The following is a 27918-nucleotide window of genomic DNA, read 5'->3' on the forward strand; positions in this document are numbered from 1 at the left end:
CTGGGACTACAGGCATGTGCCACCACGCCCAGCTAAATTTTTTCTTTTTTTTTTTGTAGAGGCAGAGTATTGCTTTGTTGCCCAGGCTGGTCTCGAACTCCTGGACTCAAGCAATCCTCCTGCCTCGGCCTCCCAAAGTATTGAGACTACAGGCATGAGCCACTGTGCTTGGCCTCCTTTTTTTCCTGATATAAATAATCTGTTTTTAAAAATTGCTGTTTTTGCAGGCCAGAGATTTTTTTTATGTTTTTTTTTTCATTTTCTGAGTAAACATATGTCTCAGTGTACTAAGTTTTTAAATTCACAGTGGCTTTCTGGACTAACAGTAACAACATTCAGTCACAATATTCATGTTTATAAATGTAAACATTTACCTTCGGAACAGTCTTTAACCAGTAACTGAACCTCTTGTTCAATGTTGGTTAAACAGCAAGATGGGATATTCTGACCAAAAAGCAAAAAAACAATTTTAATTAAAAATACTTTTAAAGTGTATGTAGTCAATTTTCTATTGTCTTGACACAAAAGATCTATTCCTCTAGTTTAGGTAACTGAGTTTTAAGAATATTGCAGCTGGGCACAGTGACTCACGCCTGTAATCCCAGCACTCTGGGAGGCCGAGGCGGGCAGATCACGAGGTCAGGAGTTTGAGACTAGCCCGGCCAACATGGTGAAACACCATCTCTACTAAAAATACAAAAATTAACCGGGCGTAGTGGCAGATGCCTGTAATCCCAGCTACTCAAGAGGCTGAGGCAGGATAACTGCTTGAACCCGGGAAGCGGAGGTTGCAGATAGCCAAGATCGCATCACTGTACTCCGGCCTGGGTGACAGAGCAAGGCTCTGTCTCGGAAAAAAAAAAAAAAATCTCAAACCACTATAGTGGTTAACTATATTTCTAGTTACTATAAAGAAACTAGAAATGTAATGGATTTGAAATCCGATAAACTATCACCACATCAAATCAAATACACAACAGGCAGCTCTTTTGTACAAGGAATATTCTGGGCTTTTAACTCTCACAACCCCCAAGAGTTAGGTATTATTATTTTGTATTTTATAGTGGAGGAAACTGAGGCTGAGAAAAGTTAAAGAGTTTGCTCAAAGACAAATAACTACTAGCAAGTTAGGACTCGAACCCAAGTTTTCCCAAAAGGAGCTTTTGTTGAGAAGATAAACAAAAATACGAATATAAGTTACCACAAATAAAAATTACCACAAACTTAGTTAAAAATAATATTATAAGAAATGCCACTATCTTAGAATGCACTTCTGTGATTACTGGTAAAACTTATCATTCAGATATGAGCTACAAAAGTTAGAAAAAAGGAGAACTTGCTGACCTGGGGCAGAAGATTCAGCCGGTGACAAATTCCAGCTCCACCATACACTGGCTGTGTGGCTTGAGGGAAACATAGTCTCCTCATCTGCAAAATGAAGATAACATCAACCTTCCAGCATTACTGTGAGGGTTAGATGAAGTACCAAGTAAAGCTCCAAGTAGAGGGCCTAGCACACATAGTAAATACTGCATACTGACTCCTTCTTTCTTAGGAAAGGCTTTCCATGGGTCTAAGACCTTGAACAATAGATTGAGTTGGGATATTAAATTGGGAAGCTCATTTCAGGAAGAAAAAAGAAGCACAAGACAGAGATACAGCAGGAAAAATTGTGTTTAAAATAGTTTACCTGATGCAGAACATTTAAATTTAATAGTATATAATAAGCCTGGAAAGCAGTTTGGGCCAAATTACATCAGGCCTCAGTCAAAGAATTTAGACTTTATGTTATAAGTAGCAGGGAATGATGGAGAGCTTGGTTCCTTTGTTTACATTATGCTTTATTGACCTAATGTTTTATTATAAAGCAATACATGTTCCTTGTAGAAAGTCTGTAAATTGGCCAGGCGCAGTGGCTCATGCCTGTAATCCCAGCACTTTGGGAGGCTGAGGTGGGCGGATCACGAGGTCAGGAGATCAAGACCATCCTGGCTAACATAGTGGAAACCCGTGTCTACTAAAAATACAAAAAATAAGCCAGGCGTGGTGGCGGGCGCCTGTAGTCCCAGCTACTCTGGAGGCTGAGGCAGGAGAATGGGAGGCGGAGCTTGCAGTGAGCCGAGATGGCGCCACTGCACTCCAGCCTGGGCGACAGAGCAAGACTCCGTGTCAAAAAAAGTGAATAAACAAAAATAAAAATAAATAAATAAATAAATAAATAAAAATTTAGCTGGGAGTGGTGGCGCAGGCCAAGATTGTGCCACTGCACTCCAGCCTGGGCAACAGAGCAAGAGACTCTGTTTCAAAAAAAAAAAAAACAAAAACAAAGGAAAAGTCTGTAAATTACAGAGAAGTAGAGATGTGTAAAGAAAAATATACAAAACACCTTATTCAACAGTTACCTTGAGAGATAAATATTTTTATTGTTTTATCCTTTGGTGGAATTTTTTTTCTTTTTTCAGTAGCTTTACTGAGGCATAATTGGTAGATAGAAGGTATACGATACGAATTCTAATTCAAGGTATACTATACGAACATTTGATATACATATACATTGTGAAATGATTACCACAATCAAATTAATTAACACATCCTTCCCCACCCATAGCTACTATTTTCCTTTGGTACTATTTTGATTGAGTTGTTTTTTTTTCCACATACACTTGTTATTTTAATACTAATAATAAAATGTATAAGTACATGGAAAACATTAAACACATTTACATAACTATTCTTTTTATGAGAAGATTTGCCTCTTAAAAAAGGATTTGCATATTTCAGATGGTCAGATGGCCAGTGAGAGTTCCCCAAGGCTAGAACCACACATTTTATAAGGTACAATGGTTGCTAATCTTTATATGCATCTTGTCCTATCATTTCAACATATAGTTGTAACACATTTTTCTTTTGCTTTTAATATAGCTAAGTTATTTAATTTCTTTAAAAAATATTGCTACCATAACACTCTCCAGAGATTACCTCTGGGGACATTTGGGTGTATCTTTTCCAGTTTAAAGGTTTGAACTTGAAGATAGATGGAATAAAAGTGGGACTTTAGGTGGCTTACTCTGAGCAAAGCAAATTAGAAAGATGCAAGGAAGATTATAGAACAAGGAAGACCATATTGGGCTGTGGTAGCAATTCAGGCGTAGGTCAAAAACGAGCAAGACTGGTACAGTCACAATGGACATGGAAAGAAAGCAACAAACACAAGAAACAATACAGAGGGAGAACTGACAGGACTTGGCGACTCACGAGCTATGGAAGGTGAAGGAGATGAGTAATGAAAGATGATGCTATGGTGTCACCTTTGGCAATTTACATAAACTTCAATTTCCTCATCTATAAAATGGGGTTAATAATTGTACCTTCCTCATAGGGTTGTTGGGAGGATTAAATGGATGACATCTAAAATGCTTAGCACAAGAACAGGAATGCATTCTTAACCAATAGTAGCTGTCATAGTTTTTATAGATGTTGAATCTACCGTGGCTGGGTTTAAGAATAATGAAATTCTTAAAAGAAACAGGAAAGTCAGGAGAAAGGTCTGATTGAGGTAGAGAGGTAGAGTGGAGCTATATTTTAGACATGTCAAAGTTAGGCTTATGGTGGACAGTCGATTGAAAATGTTCAGCAAGAAGCCACCACTGGCAGTGATGTTTGACAGTGGATAAATTTTAGGAAGACTTCATGTTCATGAGAAGCAGACACCTGGAGAGTGGATACCACTGCACCATGTCCACATGTCTGCCCGTAACCTCCACTTAACGAGCAGAAATTACCTGATCTAACAAGCAATCTCTACATATCGTTGACTTCCTGGCTGAGTGGCTCTGTCCAGGTAGGACAGACACCCAAGTAATGAAGCACTTAGGTTTTGGAACCAGACAGATCTGTTTGAATCCCAACTCTCCCACTTACTGTTGTCTAATTGCAGGAAAAATAATTTTCTTAACTTCACATTTTCTTGTTTACAAAACGGAGTAATAAAAATTTCTGCCTCATAGCATTAATGGGAGAATTAAATGAGACTATGTAAAATAAGGCCGGGTGTGGTGGCTCATGCCTGTAATCCCAGCACTTTGGGAGGCCAAGGCGGGTGGATCCCTTCAGGTCAAGAGTTCACGACCAGCCTGGCCAACATAGTGAAACCCTGTCTCTACTAAAACTACAAAAAAAAATTAGCCAAGTGTAGTGGCGGTCACCTGTAACCCCAGCTACTTGGGAGGCTGAAGCAGGAGAATCGCTTGAACCCCAAAGACAGAGGTTGCAGTGAGCCGAGATCATGCCATTGCACTCTAGCCTGCGCAACAGAGCAAGACTCACACAGAGTGAGACTCCATCTCAAAAATAAAATAAACCTTTAATAAAACATAAGATGTGGGCCAGGCACAGTGGCTCATACCTGTAATCCCAGCACTTTGGGAGGCTGAGACAGGCGGATCACCTGAGGTCAGGAGTTCAAGACCAGCCTGGCCAACATGGTGAAACCTCGTCTCTACTAAAAATACAAAAAAAAATTGCCAGGCGTGGTAGTGGGTGCCTGTAATCCCTGCTGCTCAGAAGGCTGAGGCAGGAGAATCGCCTGAACCCAAGAGGCGGAGGTTGCAGTAAGCAGAGAATGCACCATTGCACTCCAGCCTGGGCGACAAGAATGAAACTCCATCTCAAAAAAAAAAAAATAAAATAAAAATAAAACCTAAGATGTGATATAAATACCAAGTTATTTTGTTTTGTTTGTTTTAAACAGGGTCTCACTCTGTTTCCCAGGCTGGAATGCAGTGGCACTATCACGGTTCACTGCAGCCTCAACCTCTCCCAGGCTCTCCTCCACCTCAGCCTCCTGAAGTAGCTGGGACCACAAGCGCTTACCACTAAAAAATTGTTAATTGTTGTACTTTTTGTAGAGATGGGGTTTTTGTCATATTGCCCAGGCTAGTCTCGAACTCCTGGGCTCAATGAGTCTGCCCGCCTCAGTCTCCCAAAGTGCTCAGCCACTGCACCTGGCCATAAATACCAAGTATTGCTATTAATCATGTCTCTTCTTGAGGCTAATAGTTCGTTTCTATTTCCTCTCCATTCTTTATGGTGTCAAACACGAGAGGCACTCTCTGCTAACTGCTGGTCACTGTGCCTCCACAACTCTGGTTTTCAGCCTCTCCCCATGGCTCAGTCCCTTTTGGAACTTTGTAACCCATGGTTGTGTGAAATTCCAGAAGGCCAAACAGCATCTTTGGAGGAAGATGGTCTGTCAGTCTTTGTTTGGAGAGACCTTCTGTATTAGTTTTCTATCACTGCCTAAACAAATTACCCCAAACTTAGTGACTGAAAACAACACAAATGTATTGTCTCACAGTTCCGTAATTCAGAAGTCAAAAATGGTCTCCCTAATAAAATCAAGGTGTCAGCAGGGCTGCATTCTTTTCTGGAGGCTCTAGGGGATAATCCGTTCCCTCGTCCTTTTAAGTTTCTAGAGGCCATTTGCATTCCTTGGCTCATGGCCTTCTTCCTCCATCTTCAAAACCTGCAACCGCAGCTTGAGTTCTTTTCACCTCATCAACCATCTCTCTGGTTGACTTCTGCCTCCTGCACCTTCTATTAAGGACCCTTGTGATTACACTGGGTCCACCTGGATAACCCAGAATGCTCTCCCTGTGTTAAGATCTGCAAACTAGCAACCTTAATTCCCTTTGCAACTTTATCTCACTTGCCATGTAACATAACAGAGGACAGGTTTTGAGGATTATGATGTGAACATTTTGGGGGACCATCATTTTGCCTACCATACCCTCCACAAAGAAAACTCCAGGGAGCTTTGCCCCTGCTTTGTCTCTCTGTCTTGCAGGACCTAACTGATCCTCTAAATCATGCACCGTCTATCACAATATGATAATTGTAATAATCACAATTGGGAGGCCTTTCATGATAATATTTTTCTTCTGGTCTAAATCTGATTCTGTTCCATGCTTAAAGATTTATTTGTAGCTAAATACAATGACTGTTAACTAAAAATTCTTAAAGAAATAATGATCTTGGCCGGGTATGCTGGCTCACGCCTATAATCCTAGTACTTTGGGAGGCCGAGGTGGGTGGATCATGAGTTCAGGAGTTTAAGACCAGCCTGGCCAACATGGTGAAACTCTCTCTCTACTAAAAATACAAAAATTAGCCGGGTGTGGTGGCAGTCACCTGTAATCCCAGCTACTTGGGAGGCTGAGGCAGAGAAAAAAAGAAATAATGATCCCAGGAAATCCTTTCCAGTATGGGGGAAAAGAAGGTTTATCATCAACCATTCACTTTTATAAATGATATGAATGTCCATTTCTTTTTTTCTTCAAGTCAGAGTCTCACTCTTCTGTCGCCCAGGCTAGAGTGCAGTGGCCCAAGCACAGCTCACAGTAGCCTCAATGTCCCATGCTCTAGCAATCCTCCTACTTTAGCCTCCCCAGTAGCTGGGACTACAGGCATATACCACCATGTCCAGCTAATTTTCTTATTTATTTATTATTATTTTTTTTTTAAAGAGAGGGTCTTACTATGTTGCCCAGGCTAGTCTCAAACTTCTGGGCTCAAGTGATCCTCCTGCCTCAGCCTCCCAAAGTGCCAGGATTACAGGCATGAGCCACCACACCTGACTGAATGTGTATTTTATTTCTGAAACGAAACCACACCACATGATTGTTACCAATATGTTTCTGTGTTTTTTAGCTGGGTATACCTGTAATACCTGTAGTCCCAGCTATTCAGGAGGCTGAGATGGGAGGATCACTTGAGCCCAGGAGTTTGAGGCTGCAACGAGCGATGATTGTGCCACTGACTGCATGACAGAGTGAGACCCTGTCTAAAAGAAAAAAAAAAAAGTTTCTATTTTTTTTAACAGAACCCCAACAGTGGTGTTTTCATTTTAGATCCGATTGATGATTAATGGACAGCAGAGCATGTCTTAAGAAAGACAGGTGAAAAATATCAGGTTGCAAAGCAAAGCATGTAAATATACCAAAGCCAGAATTTTTTTATTTTTTTAAGGGGTAAAAGGCCATGAGTACTATTTTAGGAGTACCAAAAGTTCAAACGTTGTAGTTGGAAATGGATAAAACCTCAATGCCTTTGAATTTTACACTGAAATTTAGTATTTCTATCTTTTAAGTTCTTTTATCTCAAGGTATATAAATGTGCTGAAAATAAGTATGTCAAAATCTTGAGTTGTGTTGTTTTTGTGTTTTTGTTTTTTTTGAGACAGAGTTTCACTCTTGTTGCCCAGGCTGGAGTGCAATGGCATGATCTCGGCTCACCACAACCTCCACCCTCCAGGTTCAAGCAATTCTCCTGCCTCAGCCTCCTAAATAGCTGGGATTACAGGTGCCCGCCACCACGCCCGGCTAATTTTGTATTTTTAGTAGAGACAGGGTTTCTCCGTGTTGGTCAGGCTAGTCTCCAACTGCCAACCTCAAGTGATCTGCCCACCTTGGCCTCCCAAAGTGCTAGGATTACAGGCATGAGCCACCGTGTCCGGCAAGCATTAAAAATTTTGTTAAAAATTTCAGCATTAAAAAATTTGTTAATGGTTGAGCCTAATTTTCTAGTGGGTAGGTGGCTAGCTTTAGTACCTGATTGAAAGAAAACAGCTTGAAAAACAGGAGAGGCTAGCACTATATTGTTTTATGACTTTGGGCAGGAGACTCAAGAGAAGGAAAGTAGAGAGCTGAACAGGTATTGAGCATCTATTATTGCCAAGCACTGTGTTTGCATACATTATTTCACTGAGTTTTTACAACATTTCCTGTGGATCGCCATTGTTACACTTTAAAGATGAGGAAATTGAAGCTCTGAGATGTTAACAGACTCTCCCACAATCACACAGCTAAAGGGTAACGGCACTGGGATTAGAGTCCAGTACTGCCTAACTGCAAAACCCATGCATAGGCCCTCCACCCCCCTCAGCTGCTCTTGCCTTGAGGGAGTTCAGTCAGATAATCTCTGATGCCCCTCAAGTTCTACCTGCATGGCCTTTGTGGTTGGGAGGAGAAAGGGGAATCAGGGCAGGGTCTCCGGCACTGTGCTAGGCGGTCTTCTCCTGAGTGGGAAAGCACTGAAACCATGTGTCCTGTCGGAGCTGTACTGACTCCCCGTCCCCTGAAAGGAGGCTGCTGCTACTGGCAACACCGCAACAGACGATGGGACTCCCAGGCCCACAGCCCTCAAAAGGAAGTGAGTCTTCTCACTCTCCTTTGCAGGGCCACTTTTTATACATTTGATTTCCAAAATCAAATCCATCAACATTTACTGTTGAGAATTTTATTGTGCCCAACACTGAGTTAAATGGTATTGTGAGGCTCTATACACGACAGCAAGGAAGTATAAGATATGGTCTGTATTCTCAGCAACTTACAACTAGCTGGGAGACCACAACACACAAAGCAATTTTTAAAGGACACTATAATGCAGGACTGAATTGTGTAGTCCAGATAATATGTACTACCGGAGTGCAGAGAAATGGGAGTTCAGTGGAGGCTACAGTACCCGTGAGAACTGGAGCAGGCACAGTGTTATTCACCTTGCATTCTTGACTAGTCTTTCTTGGCCTTCTCTGTAATTGTGAAATCCTGGTATGACTCTTTCGCATAGTTCAAACATTCTCTGCTTTGCAGGCTGCAGTGATGTCCTTCATATCACGTCATCTGAATGCCACTTCATCTTTATTGGCATGTATTGCATGGGAGGAATAAAACCCCAATGGTATGCAAACACCGTCATGGAGACTTGCTTCAAGCCATGGGAAGTTTCATGCAAAACCAGTTTCTCTGTAGGGCAAATGTTGTGTAAAAGTGCAAGAAGTTTGAGAAACCAGTTAAAGACAAAGCCTGTCACAGCAAGAATGAGATTTGAATGGGGACACTTTCCTGTCTGTGTCAGGGATGGTCTGATGGCCTACTTCCAGCCCCTCACCTCTGCGGCCCCTGTGCTTAAGCACTTCTCTGACAACATGGCCCAGAGACCAAAGGATCTCGTCCAAGGTAGCAGGAACTTCTTATTCCCAAACCCTCTGCCCATTCTCATAGGCCACTCTTTTAATAAGAGGCTGCAGACCCAAAAAATTATTGTAGAATGTTGGATCTAATAGATTTAATAGTCACTACATATTTACTGCATGTTCTGAAACAAGGCTGGATTGAGGAATGTTTTCATTTTAGTTGAAGACACAAAATGAATATACAGGAAACAGCAGCTAAGTGTACCTGACAGATTAATGGCATCAAGTGCTAAGCCAAGGGTAATTGGTTCAGAAAAATGAGACATTGATAAGTACAGAAGTAATGAGGGAAAGTGTCACCAAGCCAAGGTTTAGGAGATACCTTAAAGAATGGAAAGAATCTGGATTGGCAGGAAAGAGAAATTATGACATTCTAGAAATTATATAGCACCTAATATTTCCTGTGATGAATTATAAATTATAGTAGGAAACCATTATCAAAGGCAGGAAAAGTGAAAGATATATTCATGGAAAACCAAAGCAGTCAGCCTGTCTGGAGGAAGGGTGGCATAAGAATGTACATAGCAAAAATTAGTGGGAAGTAAGATCATCCGAATAAGATGAATTCATCAACATACTTAGGCTGGGCGCGGTGGCTCACACCTATAATCCCAGCCCTTTGGGAGGCTGAGGTGGGCGGATCGCTTGAGCCCAAAAATTCAAGACCAGCCTGAGAAACATGGTGAGACCCTTTCTCTACAAAAAAAGACAAAAAAAAAATGGCCGGGCGCGGTGGTTCAAGCCTGTAATCCCAGCACTTTGGGAGGCCAAGACGGGTAGATCACGAGGTCAGGAGATCGAGACCAGCCTGGCTAACACTGGGCAACCCCATCTCTACTAAAAATACAAAAAATTAGCCGGGGCGTGTTGACCGGCACCTGTCGTCCCAGCTGCTAGAGAGGCTGAGACAGGCAGGAGAATGGCGTGAACCCAGGAGGCGGAGCTTGCAGTGAGCCGAGATGGCACCACTGCACTCCAGCCTGGGCAACAGAGCCAGACTCTGTCTCAAAAAAAGAAAAAAAGAAACAAACAAAAACATTTAGCGGGGTGTGGAGATGTGTGCCTGTAGTCCCAGCTACTTGGGAGGCTGAGGTGGAAGGATAGCTTGAGCCTGGGAGGTCGAGGCTGCAGTGAGCTATGATCCCTGCACACTGGTGTTGGTGTCAGAGTGAGACGCTGTCTCACAGAAACAAACTTACCAAACATATATCAAGTGCTGATTATACTCGGTCTCTTGCTGCGTAATTATAATAGTTTAAACCTATTAAAGCTTACAATATGCCTTGCACTGTGTTAAAGTGCTTTACATATATTATCTCATTTAATTGTCACTACAGACTTATGAGGTATATGCTACCTCATAGGTAGTGTATCCATTTTACAGATGAAAGTGATGAAACCCAGAGAGACTAAGGAACTTGCTTCAGGTCACATAGTTACTGGGTGAGAAAGCCTGGTATTGAACCAAGTAAGTCAGCCCAAACATGGGTTCTCAGCACAATGCTAAACTGCCTCCACACATATTACTACAATCTCATAAACTTCCCTATGACATAGGTATTACGACCCCAGTTTTGCAAGCCGGGATTCAAGGTTTCAAGAGTCAGTGAATTGCCCAAGGTCATTCTGCTGAGTACAGGTCTAGGATTTGAAAGCAGATCCACTAACTCCAAGTCCATTAAACTTCCCATTACAATATAGCCACCTGGCAGAAATATTTCCTCTAATATGGGATCAGATTAGAGGAAATTTTGACAACAAAGAAGAACAAGAAGTCTGTATGAATAGAGAAGAACTTCAGGGTTTTGAATAGACATGATTTGATTAATGAAGGTACTCTAGGTCTGGCCTCAGTCTTTCACAGGGAATTGAATCAGGGAAAGGCTAGACATGAACACTAGATGATATTAGAGGAAGTAAGGACCTAGAAATGGGCATAGGAGAGAGGGAAGGACAGAAACAAGATCAATATTTGAAGGAAAGCCTGATTGTTCTAGGGGCTGAACAGCTGAGAGTGATGAAAGAGGAGATCAAATCAAAGAGGAATTTGCTTCTCTCTATCTAAATAATTTCATGGACTATTGACAGGGACTGACAGTTTATATGAGCTGCGGGTTTGTGGCAAAAAAAAAAAAAAGAAGGTTGTTTTTGGACATGTTGCAATCTGCTTGGCAGAACAATGACCTGCACATTCCAGAGCAAATGGCCAGTAGGCAGTCAGGGACATGGGATTGGAGCTCAGGTAGAGAGCAGAAGCTGTCAATCATATCTGACAAATAAGTTCTGCAAGGACCACTGAAGGGGCAGACAAGTCACATCCCAAGAAAATAGGGTTTTTTTAATAGTCACAATGAGCCAGGAGTCAGCAGAGAACCAAAATACACTATAATGAAAGAGATCAGGCCCAAGGGCAAGCCACAGGTCAAGATGAGTAGTTAGGGACAACGCAGAGATAAAAATTAAAGGAACACAGCAGCAAATCTGATCTCATCAATATCAAGGATAAATGACCACAGAATAATCTTCTGTCCTGTATTTTGGGGTATTCCCCTATTGCAGGAGCTAAATCCACTTAACTGGATGAAGCCCTCAGAATGACCCTGCAGAACAACCAGGAATCTTCCTAGCAGGGAGTACACAGTCTACATTAGCACAGGGAGAGAACAGAAGTTATCAAAAAGGGCCTCTCCACTGAATTGTACATGTAAAAATGGCTAAAATGGTAAATGACATTTATGTAGATTTTACCAAAATTTAAAAGGGAGTGTATCTCTTGAAAAGATAAACATCTATGGATTCCCCCAAAATCTCCAAAAGTTTACCTAATGACCATCTCCTGGACTTCCCCTGTTTGTCAAAGATATTGATTTCCTTGCTCAAGTTGGTGGCTATGGTGCTAAATGGATGAAGGTACTTATGAAACCATGGAGGCTGCAGCTACCTGGTGCCCTTGTCCCTTCCAGTCTAGGAAGAGAATGGGATAGTCAGTTGTGGTCAGTTTGCTGTGGAAACCCCTCTTCTGGCCTTTCTGCTCCCTCTATCCTTTTTTCAGAACTTTGAGAACATGATACATTGGCCAAAGCCCCACCCTCTGTGACCTCTTCTGCTTGACACAATTAAGAAAATGAGCCATAGAACAACTCAGCCAACACCTGGAAGGGACTTACCTGAGACAGGAACCTGGAAGTCCTGTAACTTCAGTCCTTGCTCACTGCCATGTGCATATGCCCTTAGAATCCTAGGATCCTCCTTCTGACTTTACAGAGATCACCTCCAAACCTATACCCAATTCCTTTCCTGATCAATACATAACATGTTCTTAGTTCAGGGGGCCCTCACAAACCAGGGCAACCCAAAGGTGCTCAGCTCCTACACTCTTGGAAGTAGCAAGGTGGGGCTCCTCTTCATCTTGTAAGTGAGGAAACGGGGGCCCAGGATTGGTTCAATGGCTTGCTCATGGGCATATACCTGGCTAAATGCAGAAGGGGAAGGAGATGCAGGCCTTCTGATCCAGTCTCCAAACTTCTGTTAGCTAGACAAAGAGATCCCAGCTGAAATATTTGAAATGCTATTTTTACTGAAGCTTTGCTTTTCCCCAGATTTAGTCTCTTTTACTGCCTTTTTCTCAAAACATGTTTAAAATGCTTGGAAATACCAATTAGGGGTCTAAAATAGAATGATAACTGCACTGATCAATTGGGGAAGCTCACTGGTTACCCACAAAACCATCACAGACCGCCTATTATGCTGTGGCTAAAACTTGGACCCACGCCTTCCCGCAGCGTCGTACAGCAGAGCACTCTAGTCCCTCCTATCATTGCCCCATGTTGGCCTTGATGTCTGCCTCTGAAATCCTTGATTACCAATGTCAACAGGCAGTTGGCCAACTTAGGAGGGGCCCTCCAAGGCTATACCAAGATAGAAGAATGACAGTACAGCTCATCATAAACATATTTATCAGGCAAACGTCGGGAAAAACTGGTTTCTCAGGCTTGCCACCTGAAGCAAAATAGTTCTGTGTGAAGCTTGACATGGTGTATATCTGTGGGTCAGGTCAACACATACACAGAAAAAGAATCTTTTTTGTTTTCTCTTTGGAGATTATCCAAGCTATAAAGTTAACCAGAGAAATGAATTACCTGTTTTCATCAAGCCTATGTTTCTTTCCCATGGTCATTTTCTGGAAATGCAAGAATTCAAGTTTAGAACTTCTAAGTCACAGACTCATATACTCATAAAATAGTAGCACTGTATGGGACCTGGAAATTATCTAATCTAGAGTTTAATTTTGCAGATAAGAAAGCTGAAGTTTCCCGTTACTAAATGAATATTGTACTTCAATGCAGGCAGAGATTGCACTCATTTCTTTACAAGCTAAAATTACACTGTTGGCTCCCATGGCACTGGCAGTTAGCCTAAATAAAACCCATAATATTTTTCATATAAACTGCTCAGCTAGATTTTCCACATTCCAGGTTTATACAATCAACTTCTTAAAATTTTGTTCAGGAGTTTACATTTTCCCTTTCTAATTTTACTAGTTTAAACTCTATATGCCAGTCTATGATTTGAATGCTGGCCCTGTCTTAAGCTTTATAAGTATTTGAGAAAGGGAAAGATCATTTGCTAGTGTGCACTTTACAGTGTACCTGTCATCTCTTATTTATTTATTTATTTATTATGTTTTGAGACAAGGTCTCACTCTGTCACCCAGGCTGGAGTGCAGTGGCACCATCACAGCTCGCCATAGCTTCGACCTCCTGGGCTCAAACCATTCTCTTGTCTCACCCTCCCGAGCAGCTGGGACCACAGGCACATGCCACCATGCATGTAGAAAAATTTTAAACATTTCTAAAATGTTGCCCAGGCTGGTCTGAAACTCCTGGGCTCAGGTGATCCTCCCACCTCAGCCTCCCAAAGTGCTGGCATAACAGGCATGAGCCACAGGCTCCCCTGCAACTTCACTTCTTGCTCACTGCCCTGTGCATATGGCCTTAGAGTCCCAGGATCCTCCTTCTGACTTTATAGAGATCACTTCCAAGTCTATATCTAGTTCCTTACCTGATCAATATATAACATGTTCTTAGGTCAGGGGGCTTCCACAACGCAGGACAACCCAAAGGTGCTCCTGCACTTAGCTATTAGGACAATAGCTAAGTTGTCCTAAATAAAATGCTATTTATGAAAAGCATTAACTTAGGATTCCCCCACCTAGTTTTGTCCTGATTTAATTCCTCAAGGAGGTTTGGTAACTTTTCCTCCCTTCTTACATGAAAGAGCTCTAAAGGGGCCTTTCCTCTCTAAGGGAGAAGAAACTTCTCATAGCTTGTCTCCTACCAGAAGTAGGAGTGACTGGGGTAATGTGGTAAAAGGCTACTATCTAAACTCCAGAGTCAGAAGAATCCTTTCTTTTTTGCTTTTCTTTTTTCTTTCTTTTTTTTTTTTTTTTTTTTTTGAGACAGTCTTGCTGTGAGACCCAGGCTGGAATGCAAATGATGCTATCTCGGCACTCACTGCAACCTCTGCCTCCCAGGTTCAAGCAATTCTCCTTCCCCAAGCTCCTGAGTAGCTGGGACTACAGGCACACACCACCACGCCCAGCTAATTTTTGTGTATTTTTAGTAGAGACGGGGTTTCACCATATTGGCCAGGCTGGTCTCGAACTCACGACCTCAAGTGATGTGCCTGCCTCGACTTTCCAAAGTGCTGGGATTACAGGCGTGATCCACCATGCCCCGCCAAGAATCCTTTCTTATGTCCATGTTGATGAATAGGTTAGTAGTTTATCTTTCATCAGCTATGAAAATTGCAGGAGTCAAGAAATTTAGGAGTAGGGAGGAAAGAAAAGAAAGATTTCCTAATCTCTTCGTACTCAAAAGGATATCTGCTATATGAAAAAGGAGAGTTGAGTGAAATATCTGTGATTACTTTATATATTGTAAGTAGCCTAGAAACCTAAGAATTATCCCTGACTTCTTCCTTCCCTTCACCCCCCATATCTAATAATAAGAATAACTAACACTTATCAAGTACTTACTGTATGCCAGGTACTGTGCTGAGCATTTTATAAGCCTGATTAATAGAATCCGAAAAACAATTATGATTTTAAGATGAGAAGATTGGCACTTTTAAGAGATTACATTACTTGCTTGATTTCATATATCAAGGATGGATGGAGTCAGATTACCACCTAAATTATTGTGACTCCAGAGCCCAAAAGCTTACTCACAATAAATATTAGTCCAGGTCCTCTAGGAGAGCCATCAGACCGTGATATAGCTGTGTCCCTTATGAGACACAGAAGGAAGAATGAAAGGAAAAACAAAAGGGAGAAAGATGTTGGGTAGAAGGAAGGACAAAAGAAGGTTGGTGGGTTGTGGGGAAGGAAGGTTAAGTAGAAAGTTGGTGGGTTGTGTGGAAGGAAGGTTAGGTGGAGGGTTGTTGGGTTGTACAGAAGGAAGGTTAGGTGGAGGGTTGGTGGGTTGTGCAGAAGGAAGGTTAGGTGGAGGTTGGTGGGTTGTGCTGAAGAGAGGTTAGGAGGAGGGTTGCTGGGTTGTGTGGAAGGAAGGTTAGGTGGAGGGTTGGTGGGTTGTGTGGAAGGTTGGTGGGTTGTGTGGAAGGAAGGTTAGGTGGAGGGTTGGTGGGTTGTGTGGAAGGTTGGTGGGTTTTGTGGAAGGAAGGTTAGGAGGAAGATTGGTGGGTTGTGTGGAAGGAAGGTTAGGTGGAGGGTTGGTGGGTTGTGTGGAAGATTGGTGGGTTGTGTGGAAGGAAGGTTAGGTGGAGGGTTGGTGGGTTGTGTGGAAGGTTGGTGGGTTGTGTGGAAGGAAGGTTAGGTGGAGGGTTGGAGGGTAGGTGGAGGGTTGGTGGGTTGTGTGAAAGGTTGGTGGGTTGTGTGGAAGGAAGGTTAGGTGGAGGGTTGGTGGGTTGTGTGGAAGGTTGGCGGGTTGTGTGGAAGGAAGGTTAGGTGGTGGGTTGGTGGGTTGTGTGGAAGGTTGGTGGGTTGTGTGGAAGGAAGGTTAGGTGGAGGGTTGGTGGGTTGTGTGGAAGGTTGGTGGGTTGTGTGGAAGGAAGGTTAGGTGGAAGGTTGGTGGGTTGTGTGGAAGGAAGATTAAGTGGAAGGTTGGTGGGTTGTGTGGAAGGAAAGTTAAATGCAAGATTGGTGGGTTAGGTGGAAGGTTGGTGGGTTGTGTGAAAGGAAGGTTAGGTGGAAGTTTGGTGGGTTGTGTGGAAGGAAGGTTAGGTGGAAGTTTGGTGGGTTGTGTGGAAGGAAGGTTAGGTGGAAGTTTGGTGTGTTGTGTGGAAGGAAGGTTGGGAGGAAGTTTAGTGGGTTGTGTGGAAGATTGGTAGGTTGTGTGGAAGATTGGTGGGTTGTGTGGAAGGTTGGTGGGTTGTGTGGAAGGAAGGTTGGGAGGAAGTTTAGTGGGTTGTGTGGAAGGAAAGTTAAGTGGAAGGTTGGTGGGTTGTGTGGAAGATTGGTAGGTTGTGTGGAAGATTGGTGGGTTGTGTGGAAGGTTGGTGGGTTGTGTGGAAGGTTGGTGGGTTGTGTGGAAGGAAGTTTGGGTGGAGGAATCTTAGACTGCAGTGCAGTATTAAGAAAGTTCAGCAAGGACAATGTAACATCTTGGAACTAAAGTTGCCCATCAGAGGGGTCCCACATTCCCCAGAAATGGGCCTGCCTGAATATTCCTGTTGCACTCAGTCATGAAGTAGCCTTCAAGAAGCATGATCTGAGCAAGAAGCCTTGATGGATTTCAGAATGCAGAATTTGGGGCTATAAGTCAATTATGACTCTCTGTGAGGTACACTTTCTTTGGTACCATCTTACATCAAACTGTCTCTTCAAGCAAATCTGCTAGCTTTGTCTTCAGCAAATGTCTCCATCTACTGCCCTAGTTCAAGCCTCTGTCACCATTCACCTAGACAATTCCAAAAAATGTTTTGTTTCCCTACTTCCAGTCCTAATACCCTTAAAATGATTTCCCACAATGCTACAAGGATGAACTTTATGATACATAAATGCAACTTTGTCATAACTCAGCTTAAGAATCTAGGTGGAGGCCAGGCAGGGTGGCTCATGCCTGTAATCCCAGCACTTTGGGAGGCTGAGGTGGGCGGACTGCCTGAGATCAGGAGTTCGAGACAGCCTGGCTAACCCCATGGTGAAACCCTGTCTCTAGTAAAAATACAAAAATTAGCCGGGCATGGTGGCACACGCCTGTAGTCCCAGCTACTCAGGAGGCTGAGGCAGGAGAATCGCTTCAATCTGGGAGGCGGAGTTTGCAATGCGCCAAGATTGCGCCACTGCACTCCAGCCTGGGTGACAGAGTGAAACTCCATCTCGAAAAAAAAGAAGCAGCTAGGTGGAGATGTCTTTTTGTCAATCTGATAACGGGTACGATGATCCTTTAGCATATGTATGACAAGAATCTTACCAGCTTTCATTAACAAAGCTAATTTCAAAATCGCCTCATATTCTTATTGGTAAGGTCATCATTATGATATTTATATAAGCAGCTATCCCAGTTACCATGTGTCATTTATCTGCTTAAAAGCCTACAAATATTTACTAGGATAACACCTAAGCTTTTGATCACAATAAACTAGGACTCCCAGCACCCAGCCACTTTCTACTTCTCCAGTATTATCCCTGCTACTCCTTTCCTGGCATTTAGTACTCCAAAAACACAGTACCGAACTGTCTGTAGCTTCTGCTATGTTGTACACATCGTCCTCACGTCTTTGTTTATACTCTTCCCTCTACTGGGAATGCCATTGTCTATTTTCCTCCTCCCCTCCTTTCTGTGCCTATTTGAATCTCGTTTTAGACTCAGCTCAGCTACCAGCAGCCTTCCAAGACTCCAATATACCAATTCAAAGATCATTTAGTCCAAGCTCTGTCCCAATTCAGGAATCCTATGTAAAGCATTCAGGCAGAAGGTAATCCAAGGAAGAGCTCACAGTATCACAAGGCAACCAGCTATATCTTTGGACTGTGCTCATGGTCACATAAACCAATGACAGCCACTTCCCATTGTGTTTTATCAGGGAGTCTATCAGTTCCTGTTTCTCCATCTTTTCCGGGTGCAGTGGTTAGAATAATACTCACCTGCAGCTTTAAGATGACTGGAGAGTTAGAAGTTGGGAGGCTGACTGAGAAATTCTCTTAGCAAATCCTATAGAGGTGGACCAAGTGTGGTGGCTCATACCTGTAATCCCAGCACTTTGGGAGGCTGAGGCAGGTAGATCGCATGAGGTCAGGAGTTCAACACCAGCCTGGCCAAAAATGGTGAAACCTCGTCTCTACTAAAAAAAAAAATACAAAAATTAGCTGGGTATGGTGGTACATGCCTGTAATCCCAGCTACTTGGGAGGCTGAGGCACAAGAATCACTTGAAACTGGGAGATGGAGGTTGCAGTGAGTGGAGATTGCACCACTGCACTCCAGCCTAGGCAACAGAGCAAGACTCTGTCTCAAAAACAAACAAACAAAAAAATCCTATAGAGATGATCTCCTGCTTTGAACCTTCAGATCTTGGGTGGGAACAGAAGTGGGGAAGGTGAGGATGAGGAAGGATAGAGCTTGTCAACAAGCCATTGGTCAGGTCCTTCTGGTTGTAATGTCTGAACGTTCTAGCTTTTCATTTCTAAATTCCCTGCCTATGACTCACAGATGTTTCAAGGGGCCTTCAGAATGCCTGTGGACTTTAATATGTGAGAGGCATGGTCAGAGGGAAGGTGTAGTAGATGATAAATCATGAAAGGGTGAAAGAGATAAATCACGAAAGAGACGGAATCTCGCCCTGTCGCCCAGGCTGGAGTGCAGTGGCGCGACCTCGGCTCACTGCAAGCTCCGCCTCCCGGGTACACACCATTCTCCTGCCTCAGCCTCCCGAGTAGCTGGGACTACAGGTGCCCGCCACCATGCCCGGCTAAGTTTTTGTATTTTTAGTAGAGACGGGGTTTCACCATGTTAGCCAAGATGGTCTTAATCTCCTGACCTCATGATCCGCCCACCTCGGCCTCCCAAAGTGCTGGGATTATAGGCATGAGCCACTGCGCCCAGCCGGAGAAGGCTTTTTCTAAGTATGAAAACTTGGCAATATTTGTCTATAAAATCCAGAAGTTGTCATAAAGATTAATAAATATGACTATTTAAAAATGAGAACTTCTGAATTAAAAATTACAACTAACAAAGTCAAAGACAATTGACAATCTGGGAGAAAAGTGGGCAACACATACTATCTATATATGTTCTCATTCCTTTAGTATAGATGAAGCCTTCAGAAATCTGTAAGGTAGGCTGAGTGCAGTGGGTCATGCCTGTAATTCCAGCACTTAGGGAGGCCAAGGCGGGCGAATCAACTTGAGGGAGGCCGAGGCGGGTGAATCAACTTGAGGTCCGGAATTCAAGACCAGCCTGGCAAACATGGTGAAACCTGGTCTCTATTAAAAATACAAAAAGGAGTCAGGCGTGGTGATGGCGCACACCTGTAATCCCAGCTACTCTGGTGGCCAAGGCAGGAAAATCACTTGAGCCTGGGAGGCAGAGGTTGCAGTGAGCCAAGATCATGCCACTGCACTCCTGCCTGGGCCACAGAGCTAGACTCTGTCTGAAAAAAAAAGAAAGAAATATGTAAGGTAAAGCCAACTACCCATAAAAGAATAAGCAAAGGAGACCGGAAGCGGTGGCTCACACCTCTAATCCCAGCACTTTGGGAGGCCAAGGCAGGTGGATCATCTGAGTCAAGAGTTCAAGACCAGTCTGGTCAACATGGAGAAATCTTGTCTCTAGTAAAAACACAAAGTTAGCCAGGCGTGGTGGTGCATACCTGTAATCCCAGCTACTCAGGAGACTGAGGCAGAAGAATCACCTGAACCCGGGAGGCAGAGGTCGCGGTGAGCTGAGGTTGTGCCATTGCACTCCCGCTTGGGCCACAAGAGCTGGACACTCCGTTTCAAAAAAAAAAAAGAATGAGCAGAGGACATGAACTGGTACTTCTCAAAAAAAGAAATATGAATGCACCCAATGCACACATAAAAAGAAAACTCAATTTCACTGCTAATTCAAATAATGCAAATTAAGATAGCAATAAGATGCAATTTTTAACCAAATTGGCAAAGCTTTAAAAGTTTAATAACAAAACATGTTGATTGGCAAGCAGGGAAACACATTACCGGTGGAGGTATACATATTTATAATACTTTTGGAGGAAAATTTGGCAATATTTCTTTTAAAAAAATCCTTTTGGCCGGGCGCGGTGGCTCAAGCCTGTAATCCCAGCACTTTGGGAGGCCGAGACGGGCGGATCACGAGGTCAGAAGATCGAGACCATCCCGGCCTACACGGTGAAACCCCGTCTCTACTAAAAAATACAAAAAAAAAAACTAGCCGGGCGAGGTGGCAGGCGCCTGTAGTCCCAGCTACTCGGGAGGCTGAGGCAGGAGAATGGCATAAACCCAGGAGGCGGAGCTCGCAGTGAGCTGAGATCCGGTCACTGCACTCCAGCCTGGGCGACAGAGCGAGACTCCATCTCAAAAAAAAAAAAAAAAAAAAAAATCCTTTTAATTCTCAAAAAGGCAAGGTACTTCTATATAGAAGGGTACGCCCCACAGATGGAAAAATGGTGAGCCCACATTTGGACAAGGGAGGGGAGGGGTTCTTATCCCTAAGGCACTTGGCCCCTGCTGCTGTATCATTCCCCTATGGGCTAGGGTTAGACCGCACAGGCTAAACTAATTCTGATTGGCTAATTTAAACAGCATGACAGGGTGAGTGCTTTGGCGGGAGTCAGGGCAGAGCAGGTAGCAGGTAATCGGCATGAGTTAGGGTGGAGCAGGTGATCGGAATGAGTTAGGGTGGAGCAGGTGATCGGAATGAGTTAGGGTAGCGCAGGAGATTAGAATGATTTAGAGTGGAGTAGGTAATCGAAAAAGGTTGCTTTACAAGGAAGTTTAGTTTAAAATAGAAGGCAAAGAACTAAACAGCGCCTTTTTGTCTCTGTCTCTTCCTCTCTCTGCCTCTCTTTGATTCCCTCTTTTTCTGTCTCTTCCTTTCCCTCTTTGCCTCTCTGCCTCTCCTCTCTCTCCTCTAGGGTAGGGACCTGTGGGAGTGGAGCTACTCTCTCTTCCACTGAGAAGAAAGGAAAGGGGTTGTTTGTGTCAGGTTCAACCCTTGAAATTAGTGGAAGGCCCAACCCCTCAACACTAGGGATGTCTCACCTTGAAATTTGGTAATATTTCTAAAAAATGCAAGTGCAATATATACACTATGGAATATTATGCAGCCATAAAAAAGGATGAGTTCATGTCCTTTGTAGGGACATGGATGAAGCTGGAAACCATCATTCTGAGCAAACTGTCGCAAGGACAGAAAACCAAACACAGCATGTTCTCACTCATAGGTGGGAACTGAACAATGAGAACACTTGGACACAGGGTGGGGAGCATCACACACCGGGGCCTGTCGTGGGGTGGGGGGAAGGGGGAGGGATAGGATTAACAGATATACCTAATGTAAATGACGAGTTAATGGGTGCAGCACACCAACATGGCACATGTATACATATGTAACAAATCTGCATGTTGTGTACATGTACCCTAGAACTTAAAGTATAATAATAATAAAAAAAATTCAAGTGTAAATACTTTTAATCTAGAGGTTCCTCCTCTAGGAATCTGTTCTACAGATAAATTCACACAAGAACAGAAAGATGTATAATAAAGGTTGTATATTTCTGCATTAACTAGTAAAAATAAAAAGTAAAACGAAGTAAATTATGAAAGAAAGGAAAGAAAAGCAACAATGAAGGATGAAAATAGTGCTCTATACTGTGATATGGAATAATATCCAACATATAGTTAATTGAAAAAATGTAGAACAGTATGCATGATATAATACTATTTATATAAAAATGAAAGGGAGATACCTATACTCCTTGTAGTGCATAGAAAATTTTTAGACGGATATACAGTGGTTAACTCTGGAGAATGCATCAGAGAGATGGGGAAAATGTTTTTATTTTTTACCTTATGGCCTTTTTTTATTGTTTGGATGTTTTACTGCGGCCATGTATTACTTTTGAAACAAGCTACATTTTTAAAGCTACGTTTTTAACTTTCACAAATGAAAAGATAATTCCATCTGGTTCAGGAAAGTGTCTATAGAGAACGTGGAAGGTGTTTTTCTCATTTTGCCACTTTTTTTCTTTTTTTTTTTTTTTGAGAGCCTCTTACTCTGTCACCCAGGCTGGAGTGCAGTGGTGCTGTCATAGCTCACTGCAGCCTTGAACCCCTAAGCTCAGGTGATTCTCCCACCTCAGCCTCCCGAGTAGCTAGGACTACAGGCATACTCTACCACAGATGGCTAATTTTTAAGTTATTTTTTAAGAGACAGGGTTGCTATGTTGCCCAGACTGGTCTCGAAATCCTAGGCTCAAGCAACCCTCTTGTTTTGGCCTCTCAAAGTGTAGGGATTACAGGCTTGAACCACTGTGGCCAGCCCACCTTTATTTACTTTACTTTTCTTTTTTTTTTTTTTGAGACAGAGTCTCACTCGGTTGCCCAGGCTGGAGTGCAGTGGCACAATCTCAACTCACTGTAATCTCTGCTTCCCAGGTTCAAGCCATTCTCCTGGCTCAGCCTCCCAAGTAGCTGGGATTACAGGCGTGCACTAGAACGCTGGCCTACATATATATATATATATATATATATATATATATATATATATATATATATATATATTTTTTTTTTTTTTTTTTTTTTTTTTTTTTTTTTTTTTGCGACAGAGTCTCACTCTGTTACCCAGCCTGGAGTGCAGTGGCACGATCTCGGCTCACTGCAAGCTCCACCTCCCGGGTTCACACCATTCTCCTGTCAGTCTCCCAAGTAGCTGGCACTACAGGCACACGCTGCCATGCCCAGCTAATTTTTTGTATGTTTTTTAGTGATCCGCCCACCTCAGCCTCCCAAAGGCCTGGCTAATTTTTAAATTTTTTTTTTTAATATTTAGTAGAGACAGGGTTTCACCATGTTGGCCAGGCTGGTCTCGAACTCCTGACCTCAAGTGATCCACGCTGCTCAGCCTCCCAAAGGGATGGGATTACAGGCACGAGCCACCACGCCCAAAGCCCACCTTTCTCAAATAATATTTATTCAACTCTTCAAATAAGTGATAGGAGTCTAAATTCAATCTCACTATCATTCTATTTGCCCACCCATCAGTTCTTGGTAATATGTGTTAATAGGCATGGCCTGGGAAAACAAAGTGCACTGATAATTTTTAGTCTAACTGCTGTGTATCCATTACAGGTATCGCTCATCTTGCAAAATGGATATCGTTCGGCAAGATTGAAAATAAAAGACTTCTGACTGGGAGCGGTGGCTCACGCCTGTAATCCCAGCACTTTGGGAGCCGAGGCGGGCGATCACGAGGTCAGAAGATCTAGACCATCCTGGTAGATTTTAGTAGAGAAACCCCGTCTCTACTAAAATACAAAAAAATTAGCCGGGCGTGGTGGCAGGAGCCGGTAGTCCCAGCTACTCGGGAGGCTGAGGCAGGAGAATGGCATGAACCCGGGAGGCGGAGCTTGCAGTGAGCCGAGATCGCGCCACTGCACTCCAGTCTGGGCAACAGAGCGAGACTGCGTCTCAAAAAAAAAAAAAAAAGACTTCTCTAGAGTAAAATCTATGTCCTACTAATATTTCAGAAGTTAATGTTCTTTCCCAGATACAATAGATTGGATTAAAATTTTGATTGAAGAAGGGATTAAGATAATTTCTGGAACATATATTGGGCATTGCCATGTAGCTGCACTACGTATTTATGGGGACTTACCAACAGTTCTTTTGTCACTTGTTGCATGTATGTGACAGAAAGAACCTGGAGGGCAATGAAGTCAGGACACTTGACCTGTGGTCCTCCAGTCCCACCTCCATCTGACCAAGGGTGAGACACTTCTAAAGAGTTTTTGTTCAGTCATCAGATATCGGGAAGGGTTACTATATGGCAGGCCCTTACACTCAGTTATATTCAGTTCTGTATACCATACCACCATATAGCATATATTATGAGTGTGGTATAATCTAGTGTAATAAAATGTTAAAAAATAAAATAAACAAAATAATAAAATAAGAGGTATACAGAGCTGCCAACTGCATGTGAACAAGCCAGGTTCTCTCAGATTTGTCACTCTCCTGCTTAAACCTTCAGTAGCTCCCCAGTACCTTCAAAGTAAGTCCACATCCTAAGCTTGGCATTCAAGGTGCTTCATCATCTATCACCTGTCCACTTCTTTGGCTTCAGCTCTTGACACTGCTCTCATCTCTTGAGATGCCTACATTACTCTCAAATCTAGTTATTTGCAGTTCCCCCCACCCCCCCACCCCACCCTGCGTTGTTTCACTGAACTATGACTTTGCAAATGTTTCTTTTGCTGCCTGCTTAGAAAAACGTGTAGTCAGTGTTTGAGACCTGGCTCAGAAATCAGCCTTTCCGTAAAGGCTTGCCCTGGTTCCTCTCTATATTTTCTGAATACCTTTATTATCACACTTAATACACTATATTGAAGTTACTCGTTTACATTCTTAAGGAAGTATGGAAATGAAACGTAAAATAAATCCCCATTAGTGTGTAAGCTCCTTGAGGGCAGAGGCCCTATCTAGTTAATCTTTGCATTTCTAGTATATAGCACAGTGCCTGCTCAACACATTTTGTAAATGATAAAAGAATGAATTTGTTATACTATAGCTTGTATATAGTAGTATAACTACTATGTCTTTGTAGTTTGACATTTCTTAATATAGTGACAAATCCAGTAAAACCTGCATCTCTCCTAGATTCTATGTTATCTGTACCTCTGTCCTACAGGCACTACTCATAGCATTATAGTGAAGTTCCTGTAACAATTCGTTGATTTTAAAACATACTAAATCACCAAGCATATATCATTTATATCTTGACAGTGTACTTTAAAGCAGATGTTTCAGTTTTATTTCCTTCACATAGCTAGCATCTCTCCAGACAAGCTTAGATAGCAACCTGTTTTCTTCGGCAAATTGATTAATGGGGACATTACTCATATGCCTGGTTGTATGACATTTCCAATAACATTGTCATTTTGTTTATGGAGTGGTAGGTAAAAATATCCAGGAATTTACTACCAGTGGAGGAACCACCTGTTTGCTGGAAACATTAAAGAGGAAAAACTGGAGAGGCAGCTCTCTTGGAGAATGCTGAAAAGATCTAATTCCGTCACAAGCCTGCCTCACAGCAAACCAGCTCCCGGTGGCACCTGTGGAAACAGGAGAACAGCCTTGCCGTGCACCTTAGCACTTTGGCTGGGGACTGAGCTGCCCGGCGGGGACCTGCGAAACTGCAGAGGTAGCTCTTCTCATGCCTAAAGGGTAGCAGAGTAAAGGGGGTTGGGAAGAGCTGCCTAGCACCATGTCAGTGGCAACGAGTGGATTTAGGAGTAGGAACAAGGGAGAAAAGCATGAATGAGTGGAGGGCTGGGAAGGGGCAGGACATGGTGGAGGCACACTGGGGAGTGGGCAGGGACCCAACTGTATGGCAGCAAATTGGGCAGGTGTAATCAGCCTACACCTTCCACCTCACCTCAGAGACCTTACAGCATAGGGGGAGGAGGCGGTGACCATGAAGAGAAGGTATGATCTTGTCCTCTGGAAGCCATGGGCAGGAAGGTTACAAGCATGTATTTGGGCCTCACCTGCAGCAGCAAGAACAGAGCAGGTGAACGGGCACGTTCCATGCTGAGTGGGAGAGGAGGATATCTAAGGGAAACACACTAAAGGCTTGAAGTTTTCCAAGACAAAACAAAGCCAACCGCGGAAACCTTTAAGGATTAGGGAAAAGGATGCTCCCTCCATCCAAGAATTTTCTGTCTTAAAAAACAAAACAACAGAAATAACAGAACACAACACAAGAACCACGTGCTAAAAGGGGAAGGGGGAAGCTGTGGCAGAGGAGCTAAGTCCAGGCTGATGACCCGGGTGCTGAACACCGCGGGAAAAGATCAAGGTTTCTTGTGCAATCCTTCCCTGCATTTGCGTCAGCCAGCACAAGGCCATCTTGAACTGGCAGTAGTCAATTCAAGAAGCTTATGTGAAAGGCAGCATTACTTAAGGCAAAATGACTTTCTCTCCTACTTCCAGAGAAATATCTAGAGGCCAGGGCTTCCATGTAAAGCAAATCTATAAAATTCACAATGATATGTATGTTCTTCTGGTAAAATGTGGAAGGAGGGTGTCGCTACTTTCGTGTTTTAAATCTCATTATTGCGAGGGCAGTGGGAGTGTCAGGAGAGGCCATAGCTCTAAACTCTCAGGACTTTAAAATTCCTATGCTATACTATAAAATAATCCCAGTAACAGAATAGTTGTATAAACTCCCAGTTCTAATAATACTATTTTATTGGGGAAACAAGGTGTTTGTCTAAAGAGCTAATTTTTGAAAATTAAAGGAACGAAGAGCTTAGTCATTTGTGTGAAAAATATGTACATGCCTTCACCAAGTTCCTATATATCAGTGTGGTTATGTGTCCAAAAGCTTCCAGCAGAAGGCCCCAGAAAATATTGGGCGGCACCAAGTCCAAAACAGGAATGAAAACAGAATATTTATTTTGCTCAGATTAAAAACAAGCCCCACACAGGCTGGGCACAGTGGCTCATGCCTATAATCCTAGCACTTTGGTAGGTTGAGGTGGGTGGATCATCAGGTGAGGAGTTCGAGACCAGCCTGGCCAATATGGTGAAACTCCATCTCCAAAAATACAAAAATTAGCCAGGCAGGGTGGTGTGTGCCTGCAATCCCAGCTACTTGGAAGGCTGAGGCAGGATAATCGCTTGAACTCAGAAGGCAGAGGTTACAGTGAATTGAGATCGCGCCACTGCACTCCAGCCTGCGTGACAGAGCGACACTCCATCTCCAAAACAACAACAACAACAAAAAAAAAACAAGCAAACAAATAAGCAAAAAACTATCATTCACACACAAACGGAAGAGCTTGCTGAGGCAGCTTTGGTGACTGTCTCTTGAAAGGGGCGATGATGTCAGGAACTGTTCAGAAAAGGCCAGTTGGAACACTTTATGGGGGCTAGGTGTGGGGAAACATCTTTTTGAAACAGTGCCTTTCACCTCGAATAGGTAAAAGTTGAGAAATAGCATGATGTGAGTCTAGAAAAACCATAAACAGTAGATATAGAATCAACATGGGCTTGCTTATGAAATAAGGATGAAAGAATACTCTGAAACTTTTTCGAAATAAGCTTAGAATACATTTTTAAAGGACTATTTCATGGAGCAAGCAAAAAAAAAATCTTTTCTTTTTTTGATAATTTTATTCTTTCTATTTTTAAAAACCTTATAGCCTTCAGTTTCATCTCCAAAAAAAATTTTTTTTTTTTTTTTTTTTTTTTTTTGAGACAGAGTCTTACTCTGTCACCCAGGCTGGAGTGCAGTGGCATAATCTCAACTTACTAAAACCTCTGCCTTTCAGGCTCAAGCGATCCTCCCACCTCAGCCTCCAGAGTAGCTGGGACTATAGGAACATGCCACCAGGACTGGTTAATTTTTCCTATTAAAAAAAAATCTTGTTCAGGTGCAGTGGCTCACACCTGTAATCCCAGCACTTTGGGAGGTCGAGGCTGGTGGATCATGAGGTCAGGAGTTTGAGACCAGCCTGGCCAAGATGGTGAAACCCTGTCTCTACTAAAAATACAAAAAAAAATTAGCCAAGTGTAGTGGTGGGCACCTGTAATCCCAACTACTTGGGAGGCTGAGGCAGGAGAATTGCTTGAACCCCGGATGCGGAGGTTGCAGTGAGCGGACACCACGCCACTTGAACTCCAGCCTGGGCGACAGAGCGAGACTC

The 27918-nt window shown here is 43.0% G+C and overlaps 1 long non-coding RNA gene across 1 annotated transcript in view; it reads right to left on the reverse strand.

The window, feature by feature from the left end:
* Positions 1-8565: 8565 nt before the first annotated feature.
* Positions 8566-27918, reverse strand: part of LOC126930801 (uncharacterized) — a 29983-nt gene continuing 10630 nt past the window's right edge. The window contains exons 2-3 of the long non-coding RNA XR_007717684.1: positions 13171-13211; positions 8566-8801 (exon numbers count right to left, since the gene is read on the reverse strand). This is a non-coding gene — a long non-coding RNA (uncharacterized LOC126930801). The remainder of the gene's footprint in view (positions 8802-13170; positions 13212-27918) is intronic.

Source organism: Macaca thibetana, chromosome 11 (assembly GCF_024542745.1).
Source record: "Macaca thibetana thibetana isolate TM-01 chromosome 11, ASM2454274v1, whole genome shotgun sequence".
In the NCBI taxonomy this organism is placed as follows: domain Eukaryota; kingdom Metazoa; phylum Chordata; class Mammalia; order Primates; family Cercopithecidae; genus Macaca; species Macaca thibetana.